This window comes from Schistocerca nitens, chromosome 6 (genome assembly GCF_023898315.1).
Source record: "Schistocerca nitens isolate TAMUIC-IGC-003100 chromosome 6, iqSchNite1.1, whole genome shotgun sequence".
NCBI classification, from domain to species: domain Eukaryota; kingdom Metazoa; phylum Arthropoda; class Insecta; order Orthoptera; family Acrididae; genus Schistocerca; species Schistocerca nitens.
Window position 1 is genome coordinate 738,802,003 of NC_064619.1, and position 10,954 is coordinate 738,812,956.

General features: G+C 37.1%; 1 protein-coding gene across 1 annotated transcript in view; it reads left to right on the forward strand.

The window, feature by feature from the left end:
* LOC126262787 (trehalase-like) overlaps positions 1–10,676 on the forward strand; it is a 361,100-nt gene extending 350,424 nt beyond the window's left edge. Inside the window, exon 11 of the mRNA XM_049959608.1 lies at positions 10,542–10,676. The gene's annotated coding sequence lies outside the window, so the exon portion shown is untranslated. The remainder of the gene's footprint in view (positions 1–10,541) is intronic.
* The last annotated feature ends 278 nt before the right edge of the window (positions 10,677–10,954 follow it).

Consider the following 10,954-nt stretch of genomic DNA (forward strand, 5'->3'; position numbering starts at 1 on the left):
CACTCTCCAATACTTGGAACCTACGATTCATGTCATTTGCAAACGTGGATTGCGTGGTTTCCAATGCCTGGAATCTACGATTCATGTCATTTGCAAACGTGGATTGCGTGGTTTCCAATGCTTTAATCCCTTGTGTTATGACAGTCAAACGTGACATCAGCTGGGATAACAAATCTGTATTCTCAGCAATTGACGATTGCACTGGGCTTAATGAGGATTGTACCGACACATTTTTCGGTACAGTCATTTCGTTTTCGCACGCGTCTGTGTCAGAGATGAAATTCATGTTGTTTGTTGGTTGCCGCATATTTCTCTGGACTTCACTCGACATGTGAATGTCGGAACTAGCAATCGTTTGTGTTGACGGCGTGAGCGCATAAATTACTGCCGGTTGCTCAGCAGTAATCGACATATCACTAACTATGGTGGATTAAATTCTGTGGCTCTAGTTTATGTTGCATTCATACTATTTAATTAATTTTGTGCCATTGTGATGCGTGCTTGCTTATTGGCATTGAACATAGATCTAGTTATCACCATGTAAATAAGCAAGTGACAGTTTCTCCACTAAATAAGTCCTACAAAAGTGACTATTAAATTTTACACACGCAAAAAAAAAGTTACTGTCCTAATGCTGTTAATGTACACTTTACAATGTGACACAAACACAGTACATAGATAACATATAAAATTTTGCCTTACTATATCTACTGAAATACTGGAATTCTAGTACAAGTAATGTAGCAACACTATTTATACTTAGAAAATCAATACGTGAGAGGTCACTACAATGCATAAATGCTCAAGAAAGCTAGTAATTCAAATGTTCTGGCCTTTTTGAAGTTTCTGCTCAGCTGCTGGGACGGCGCACTCGTTCTCTTCACAAGATACTCCCACACGTTCAGTTAGCATGAAACATACAAAGGACCATAATGTAGTTACTCTATAAAACTAGACATATATACACACAATGAAACATTAATTACTAGATTACTAACATAGTTATATTGCAGGTTCACTATGAGTGTTGTATCAGGATCAGTGTCCTGTCACGGTCGCCATATATAAAGGCTCCTTTGAAAAAAATTAAACTTTGTTTACTACTTCTACTACTAGGCTAATTACTGTTTAGCTCTACAGGACCTTTATACTGAAATGTTTCCCACACCACCTTGTATTGTCTTTCTATGTGTGTGAGTAACTGTATGTTCACTGTTGTGGATAAACACATACAGCGTACACAGGATGATGTGTGAAACTGATAGCGATTACATGCTTCCGCTATTGTAGAAATCTGCTCCAGTGCTGCAGATACCGTGTTGAGCTGAAAGTGGTAAATATTCTTTGGGGCTCTGTTGCATAGCAATCAGATAGCTTTCCATTCTGAGAAATGTCCAGGTACAATTGTGGACTTGAATGTTCGATGCGGTGAGTTCTTTTCCGAAGAAAGCATCGAACTATTTCACTAGAACTGAATGCTCCCGTCGGAACTGTTCTAAAGCTGGTATTTATTTTTAAACCACAATAGAAGTAAATGCTGGTTGTAGAATAACACGTACCTTCTTGAAATGAACAATATTTTATTGTTCTATTAACTGATTTCCTTCCATATATACATATATATTACAATGTGAATCAAAATATCGGAATGGCGTCGATTTTTACATCACAAGAAGAATGGCTCTCCTCTTGTAAAATTACTCTTAACAAGAACAAAAGCTCTATATCCTAAGAATAATTAAGTGAGCGCTGACCGCCACAGAGTAATAAACAATATCTTTGTCTCTCTCTCTCTCTCTCTCTCTCTCGCACTGTCACGCTGCATGATACGTCATACCCTCTATCTCTTTGTTAGTATTTGACAATGTATTTCAAATCATTGCTGAATAGATCAACATCTATGCCTTGCAAAAAGACTCAGTTTCTTTGGAGTCAAGCAAACATGAATTGGGGCAGTTTATCAGTATTTTACTGGAGATAGGCATAAGGGAAATGCCCTCAATTCATTTGTACTTGTTGAATGAGTGTAGATATCCATCAATAGCTCATATGATGAGCAGAAATCCATTCTTCCAACTACTGTGGCATTTTCATGTGATCAGTAATCAAGAACTGCCTGAAGCTAATAGTAATAAGGACAAATTCTTAGATTCATCCACTTTAGCCTTTACTGCAGTCATCTTTGCAACCAGTCCCCACAGAAGAATACCAAGCTGTTGATGAACAGATAATAATACCTTTCAACGGTAGAAGCACTTTGAAACAATATGCAAGAAATAAGCCTCACAAATGCAGCTACAAATCTTTTACAAGGACTGGTGATTCAGGCAAGATGTTGACTAAAAGAACACCTACAGTGATAGAGGGTTAAGTTTGTCAGGGGATATTTTTTGGCATTGATAGAAACATGACAGAGAAGCAGCATTTCAAAGAGTTTGCTGGTAGCTTTGATTTATACCATTAGCAATTGCCCTCAAAGAAAGAGGCATTGAATTCTGTGACACAATCAGGATAGAAAAGATGCGAAAATGTCCTTTTAAAATGGATGTTGAGCTGAAGAAAACTGGGTGTGGCTCTTGTGACTGGAGAGTGGTGACAACATACAAATTGGCTCTAGTACAATGGTTTGAAAGAGAAAGGTCTAAATTCTGTGTCAATATATGCATGTGTCGACCATCAATATGCTATTCTCAATCTGAAAAGAAATTCAGTTATGTACCAAGAGCTTATGTTGTGGAAAAGAACAACAAACACGTGGTGTGGATCTTGCTGACACGTTGAGAGAACTCCATCGATGTAATATGGTCCATCATGAGAACACTACAAATATATCACTCTCACAGTTTCACGCTGTAATTGAGCTGGTGTAAGTTGACCCCTGACAGTTGCATTGAGCTGGACATGGCACCTTCATGGGCCTACCTCAACCAATAATATAACATGATTTTGTAAACACCTCAATGGCAACTCCTCAGTGTTGTCAGAGCTCCGTAAACACTGTTGTTTTCGTCTGCATCTGTTGGCACTTCACAGTTGAAAGCTGGCAACAGTGCTACGAGTTTTCAGGTATTTTCTTACACTGTCTCGACTACAGTATTATTACAGGTCTGTTGCTTGTCAGAAAAACAGCTTCCCAAAGAAGAGAGAAAGACCAAGCTCTGAAATGTTAACAAGGTCTTCAAGTGATGATATCTGTGTTAACAAATAATACATCAATGTGATGAGCTTGGGTTTTACTTGTTACACATACAACACTCAGAGAAATTGGATACACAAACAGGAAGAAAGCAAAGATATTTAGCAGCAAAAAAAATTGTGCACTGCAGAGGTTCATGAGAATGACAGAAGATAAATCAGTGAGTTTATAACACATATACCAAAAACGAATTTGTCCTTATTTTACACATTTTTAACACTCCCACTTAAATAGGACTCAAATTTCTTTTTAAGTAAATCAGTCACATTTGGCAACAATTTTTTCTCTCATGGTCCTGAATGCTCCAGATGTTCAACATCTTCCTCTGCATCTGAAGTGTCACCTTTTGTAATGACTTGGCTAATCTGTTGGTCCTAGGATGGAACCAGTTCGGTACAATATCATTTCTCCTTGTACTTAATCGTGGCCAAACAGCTTTTGCCGATGAAGAAGAATGACAGTTTGTGTCTCATATGGAAGCCTTGTCAATTTTTGGCTTCCCAGTTTAGTTGAGAGGCACTGGCAAAGCCAACCTCAACTGCACTCGTAAAGCTATTCCTAGGTGTAAAGACAATTTTACTGGAACTGAGTGGGCATTATCCTTTCTGAAATGACACAATAAAGTACTGTCAGTAAAGACAGCAAAAAATATTACTTATGCTTGAACATCTATTGAGAGTGCATTGTTAACTCATTTTTGACCATTTAGAACCAAATTCTTCCAGTATTTGGAACACTGATGAGGTCAAATCTTGTAGATGACCCATGAGGAGGAGCATGAAGTAATCTGAGCAAATAAGAAATGCTTTGAAACTTCCTGGCAGATTAAAACTGTGTGCCCGACCGAGACTCGAACTCGGGACCTTTGCCTTTCGCGGGCAAGTGCTCTACCAACTGAGCTACCGAAGCACGACTCACGCCCGGTCTCACAGCTTTACTTCTGCCAGTATCTCGTCTCCTACCTTCCAAACTTTACAGAAGCTCTCCTGCGAACCTTGCAGAACTAGCACTCCTGAAAGAAAGGATATTGCGGAGACATGGCTTAGCCACAGCCTGGGGGATGTTTCCAGAATGAGATTTTCACTCTGCAGCGGAGTGTGCGCTGATATGAAACTTCCTGGCAGATTAAAACTGTGTGCCTGACCGAGACTTGAACTCGGGACCTTTGCCTTTCGCGGGCAAGTAGGAGACGAGATACTGGCAGAAGTAAAGCTGTGAGACCGGGCGTGAGTCGTGCTTCGGTAGCTCAGTTGGTAGAGCACTTGCCCGCGAAAGGCAAAGGTCCCGAGTTCGAGTCTCGATCGGGCACACAGTTTAATCTGCCAGGAAGTTTCATATCAGCGCACACTCCACTGCAGAGTGAAAATCTCATTCTGGAAACATCCCCCAGGCTGTGGCTAAGCCATGTCTCCGCAATATCCTTTCTTTCAGGAGTGCTAGTTCTGCAAGGTTCGCAGGAGAGCTTCTGTAAAGTTTGGAAAGTAGGAGACGAGATACTGGCAGAAGTAAAGCTGTGAGACCGGGCGTGAGTCGTGCTTCGGTAGCTCAGTTGGTAGAGCACTTGCCCGCGAAAGGCAAAGATCCCGAGTTCGAGTCTCGGTCGGGCACACAGTTTTAATCTGCCAGGAAGTTTCATATCAGCGCACACTCCGCTGCAGAGTGAAAATCTCATTCAAGAAATGCTTTCTTTGTGGTACATAGAAATGATGAGAGTACATTAGCACCCATGCCAGTTACAAGACAGAAAGAATTTCAAGCAGCTGGACAGAGAATAGCCTAGACGGCTGTTGGTATAACAAAAGCATACGTCTGAAGATTTTTTTTACCTTTTTGCTTCTACTTATATTAAAAAAGCATGTGGGGATTAATGCACTGATTGGTGACAGTCTTAATTTCCACAAAAATATAAAAGTGCTGAAACCATGTGAGGAATTTGAGACTCCCACCAAATGCAGCTCAAGTATTTCAGTCTCTTGGTGCTGCATATTTCCGTCCAATGAAAGGCCAGTGGAAGAAAATTGTGGAAGAGTATAAGCAAACTGCATTGGAAAGTCACTGCACTTCAGTTCCCAAGGATGAAATTCCAAGGCTAATAAAGGAACTGATAGATTCACAACCCAGAGGAAAAACAACCTTATTTCTGACTTCCAAATAACAGGAATATTCCTCCTTAATAGGTATACGGCTCTGGAAAGATTTCCCAATACCATAACTGCTCTGGACCTTAATTCAGGTCTACAAAAAATTGCGGGAAAGACATTTCTGGCCACAGGCAGATAGATGTTAGAGATTGGAGATACCTGCAGGTAAGAATGTATGTTCCAATGAAGTCATGGGCTGTCAGCCATCTACCTCAGGTTGTGGAGGAAAAATCTATTGCAGCACAAAGAGAGAGGAGCAGTGACACTGAACAGGAACAGATTCAATATGCAGAGTCAGAAGAAAGTATGGGATGATTATGGAGTGCAGACAGTTCCCCAAATCCCAAAGAAAATCAAGAGGCACTGAGAAAAGATGTAGAAAAGGAGTTGAGAGACAATAGCAGTTTGCTAATTGTTTGTATAGTAGTCATTTATCCTGGGAAAGTCATGAGAGCAACAGAGAAAGGTGCTGTTATTGGTGCAGTGCAGAAATCCGGACTGAACTGGAAGTGACCAAAAGACATGGATGAGATGGAATAGGAAAGAGAAGATATTCTTATGAAAATAGATTGTCCAAATTAATTTCTAATAGTGTGCAGTGTCAGAATACTCTGCATACAGCTGTTTTTTATACAGAAAAATGAATGTATTTTTAAACATCATGTTAAAAAATTTTACTCTGAACATCTAGCTAATAAAAAAATCGGCATACGCAGTACTACACTTATTCAACTTCACAGAAAACATACCTATAGAGTTATCTAGTGTTGGTGGTGATTTCATATTTTTGTTATGAGAAACATATCTTGTCAAAAGTTCTCCCTGGTTGCCAGGGTGTAATTGCGACCAAAAAAACAGATATTATGCTAAGTTCATGAAGCTAACCCTTTCAGGTGATGTAGTTCCATTTGAAACCATCTACGATTTTCTCATTTCATGGCACAGGCACAGTAACTCTTTCTGTAGTCACCCTTTACGTCTCCTGTAGATTCTGCTCTGTAGTGGCTGCAGCTTGAACATATTCATTAGTTTTGAATCTTAGCAGTTAATGAGAAAATGTAGGAACCATTTTTGTATGCAGTGCACGATAGTCTTTGTTTTCAAATTGTGATTGAATTTGTCTCTCTCTCATATTTTCTCAGTGGATTAGGTACAGAAAACTGCCCTGTTCAAATTTATACATTGTGTATGTGACAGAAGCAAAGCACCTCAAGGCACTGCATACACAGTAGGGCAAAGAAGGAACATCACAGAAGCAGATGTTTGTTTGACCAGTGACTAATTGCAGAAAGGAGCTGCATGTATTCAATTAATGTGTGTAACACTTGTTTTTCATAATGGTCAGTCTCAGTGTATGTCAAATAATCCAATAAAAACAAGCAAATTTAAAAAAAAATTAATTTTTAATATTTCAAGTCTGAAAGGGCTCAATGAACAGTACTTCATCATTTTATAGATGAAACCCTCATCTTCAAGAAACTCTACTGAGTTTAATTAATACAAAAACATTTCATACTAATAATTAAAAAAAACTAGAAAATTTTTACAGTTTCACCCATTTACAGATGGGCTTAAGCATTTAGGTACACTTACTTGTACTGTAATAATAACTAAAAACATAGAAATCAGTAAGCTATTGTATTATGCATATTTTCATTTATTTTCATTCACTTATGTCCAACAAAATAATGTTCTGGAGTAAATCCGCACTAGGACAAAAAGCATATGTTACTTAAAAGAAAGTTAATGAAACTGTATAATGTTTCCACATGTACCTCTTACAGGTATCTGATTGTTTAACTGAGAATACTAAAGGCAGGCTCATAGTACATTTATACACTGGTGAAGTTTGTTGTCAACAATCCTTTTCAGTTTGACAGTAAAAGTGTAGTCTAAACTAATCATATCAAATTTGAGAAAACTGTAAAATGTGAGACAGTACTTATTTTGTGTGTTAAATATTTTATATTGCTGATAGAAATATATAAAGATAAAAGTCCAAAACACTATCCTGTCAGCACTATTAGTTTCTTCATCAGTAAGGAAATGGATGGGTTGAAAAGGAAGGACAGCTTACAAGACGAGATGGCACCACCTATAGTGATGACAAGGATTAGTCTACCCTCATTCTCACCTGTAGTGATAATGAGGGTAAGCCCACTCTTATTTCACTCCTGTAGTGACAATGAGGGTAAGCCTACCCTTATTCCCACTTGTAGTAAGGGTAAGTACACTCATCCTGTGCCCTGTCCAATTCAACTTTCCTCAACCTATCTCTCTCTCCACACCAAGAAAGGAACCAATAGTTTTGAAAGCTGCAAAAGTGTCATCAGTTTTTCTTTTTTCTGTATAATATTCATTTTTCACAATGTCAAACAACGTGCTCAACTAAACCTCTTTATTCTTAAAATATAGTCTCATGATACACATTTCAAACTGATTTTGGATCATCACACCTTTAAAGCATCCTTATTGTTTGGTAAAATATAACCAAACCCATTTTATTCTGGAAAGGTGCACAGAAGACAATCGTGTAGTTTATCTTAGTAAGATCTACTTACCAAACAATGGAATCTTCAGGTAGGAATGAGACTGGTTATTTCACACTATACTCCCCAACTCTTGTGGTGGGAGTTCCTGTCAGTTATAAATCTATGTAACTTTTTGTAGACTTATTCTTTCTCCTCAAAAGAATGTAAATGTAATGACGCATGGACTTCAATCATTTTCATAATTTTCATTCAGTTTTAAAGAAACTCCTACTGTAGAATCTGAGATCCCTTCTGCTAAGATTCAAATTGTTATTTCATGTGGATTATTTGATACTGACAAACATTCCTGTGCTCTCTTGTGTTTTTGTGTACAGTGTCAGCTTCAATGCTGATTTGTTTAGCTTTGTGAGCAGTAAACAACATAGTAATTGTTTTATAACTTTAAATGTCATATTTGTAATTCCCCAATCTTCCCAACTGGTCACAAGCACAGATTCTGTGATCAGAAAAGTGACTTTTTTCAACCAGATGAAAAATGATATTGCTAAATTGAAAAGTTTAGAAATAACACATTTGTCAAATCAGTAAATGATTGCCATGCAGGGAGCTTGACTGGAAGTGTTGTCATATAATTATGAACCAAGAAGAATATGAGTCGAAGTACTACTCTCAAAAAATACATGTATTGGGAGGTATACTAGTACAAGTGATATCCTCGTTGCTATAGATGCTGCACAAAAAAGTTAATATCAGCAGACAGTAAAGCAAAAGCAGATTTGATTTTTCCAATCAATCCAACCTCTATAGACCTTCAATATCTGTAATATACAGTAAACCTCAGTTTTTCACTTTTCGGAGGACTGATCCATAAAAGTGTAAAATGCAGAAAAATGTAAAATACGAATAAATTACTGTCATTCTCTTTATAATGTTCAAACTATAAAATTAAAACAATTTAAATTTTGTCTGTTTAAAAAATCTGAAATAATTTATTGTTTTGTTTCTTTCTAACAGCAATTAGCTTTGCTTGACTCTTCACAGTATACAAAACATAAATCACAAATTCAGTCACTGAGTGATTGCTGATGCACATAAATGCACACGTGGATTTCCCTCTTTATTGTTGTCATGTCCAATGTTGTTAATAAAACACAGAGGCAAAAGTATTTTCTGAAACAACATTAAAAAGATATTCATGTTCTAATGTGAGACTTATTGGTAATCATTATAACACTACAGTAAATAAAACTTGTAACACAATATTGGTTAAAATGCTTAATTTGGCAGTGTTCGGGGACTGATGACCTCAGATGTTAAGTTCCATAGTGCTTAGAGCCATTGTGGCAGTGTTCATAAACATAGAACAATAGGCACAAAATCTACAGCTTCTTGTCAACAAGGTGGTCACTCAGTTCAGGGACAATATTGGGTGAGAAAATGGGCAGAAAATGTCACGTTACAGAACATCTTGAGGAGGAATGTTTACATCTGACAGGTCGTACCAACCTAAGACTGCATGCCTAATATGGATTAGCGTATTTCACCTGGGAGTAACAACAGTTTGTGAAAGCACATGATAGATATGGCCATCTTCAAAAGCGGTGTTCATTTGTATAAATGACAATGAAATTAATTAAAGCTGTTATACAACACACGAAGAAAGGTTGCTCCTAGAGTCACTATCATCAGAACGTGATTATCATTAAGGCAGTGACACAGCATACTGTCCACCCTCCAAATACTGAGCCTGTAATACAGGCAGCTGTGAACCAAAATGCCTAAGATGCCGACAATGAAAATCTTGCTTACCATGCTAACACTACGTTACATGATCAATAATTTTGCATATAGTATACATTTTCTGCTTTGTTTCAAGCTTGACTTTCGTGATAATGTCAAAGAACACTTAGCATGTGGGAAATGTTGTAATATGGAATCATTAATAATGGGAAAGCTTTATATTGAGAGTATAGACCTATGACTTCTGTTGTGACCGTAAAAAATGAACATAAAAAGTGGAAAAATGTAAAAATAGAGTTTTACTGCTGTTTTTAATTTCCTTGTTTATAACAATGCCTTACACCTGAACCATCCTCCTCTTATGCCTCTGTGTGTACTCTGTTAAAAACATACAGCATTCCATTTGATATTATGAAACTCTTCTATATCCCGTCTTTGTACTTAAAGACCTGCAGTTAATTGTCTCTAAATATAAAATCACAGAAACTGTTAGGTTTATTAGTTCCATAAATATTTTATGAACATTTCATGTATTAGCACCTTCATTTGGATCACTGTATGTATGTCTTAGAATCAAAACTGTAGTTGAGCTATTATTGGGTGTGTTATAAAGAAAAACAATTTCTTACACTAAGATAAGGTTGTAGTATTGTTAACTAATGTACTTAAGTAATGAATACTTCGTTTTTAGACATACATGCCTGTCTTGACAAAGATCTGAGATGTCTCAATTAATTCCATTTATTGACACCTGTGTTTCCTTTTTAACCATTGCCTGATGACAGAACACACAGTTCTAGCGTTTGACAGTACACTTTTACACTACACTTTGTCTCCTAGCCATTCCATAACAGTCATTCCTTCAGCATAAGGAATCATCTTTTATGTGCTGTTATGTACTAATTTCTCTTTTGCATAGCATAGCATAGTACAGTACAGAAATTAATCTCTTTTTCTCTCTCTCTTTTTCAGTTTATCATATTCCAGAACTGTATTAGCATCGTGGAAAATAAGATTTGAAGCAGCACAACATATAAATTTTATTTTAATTTTTGTTATTTTTGTATTTGCCAATGACTTAATAAAGTAATATTGTGTTCATATTAATCCTGTCTCTCTGATGTTAATTTGATGGTGTGTGTGTGTGTGTGTGTGTGTGTGTGTGTGTGTGTGTGTGTGTGTGTGTGTGTGTGTGTGTGTGTGTGTACATGTAACATAGAAATACATAAAGAATGGAAAACATTTACTATCAAAAATATTTACAGGGGAACTATGTTGATTAGACTTTCTGACACTAATAATGGCACAGAACATTATTTATGGATTTAATTTACTAGGTAATCTTTAAAACAGTAATATTCCTTTTCTGTTAGATAGTCTTTGAA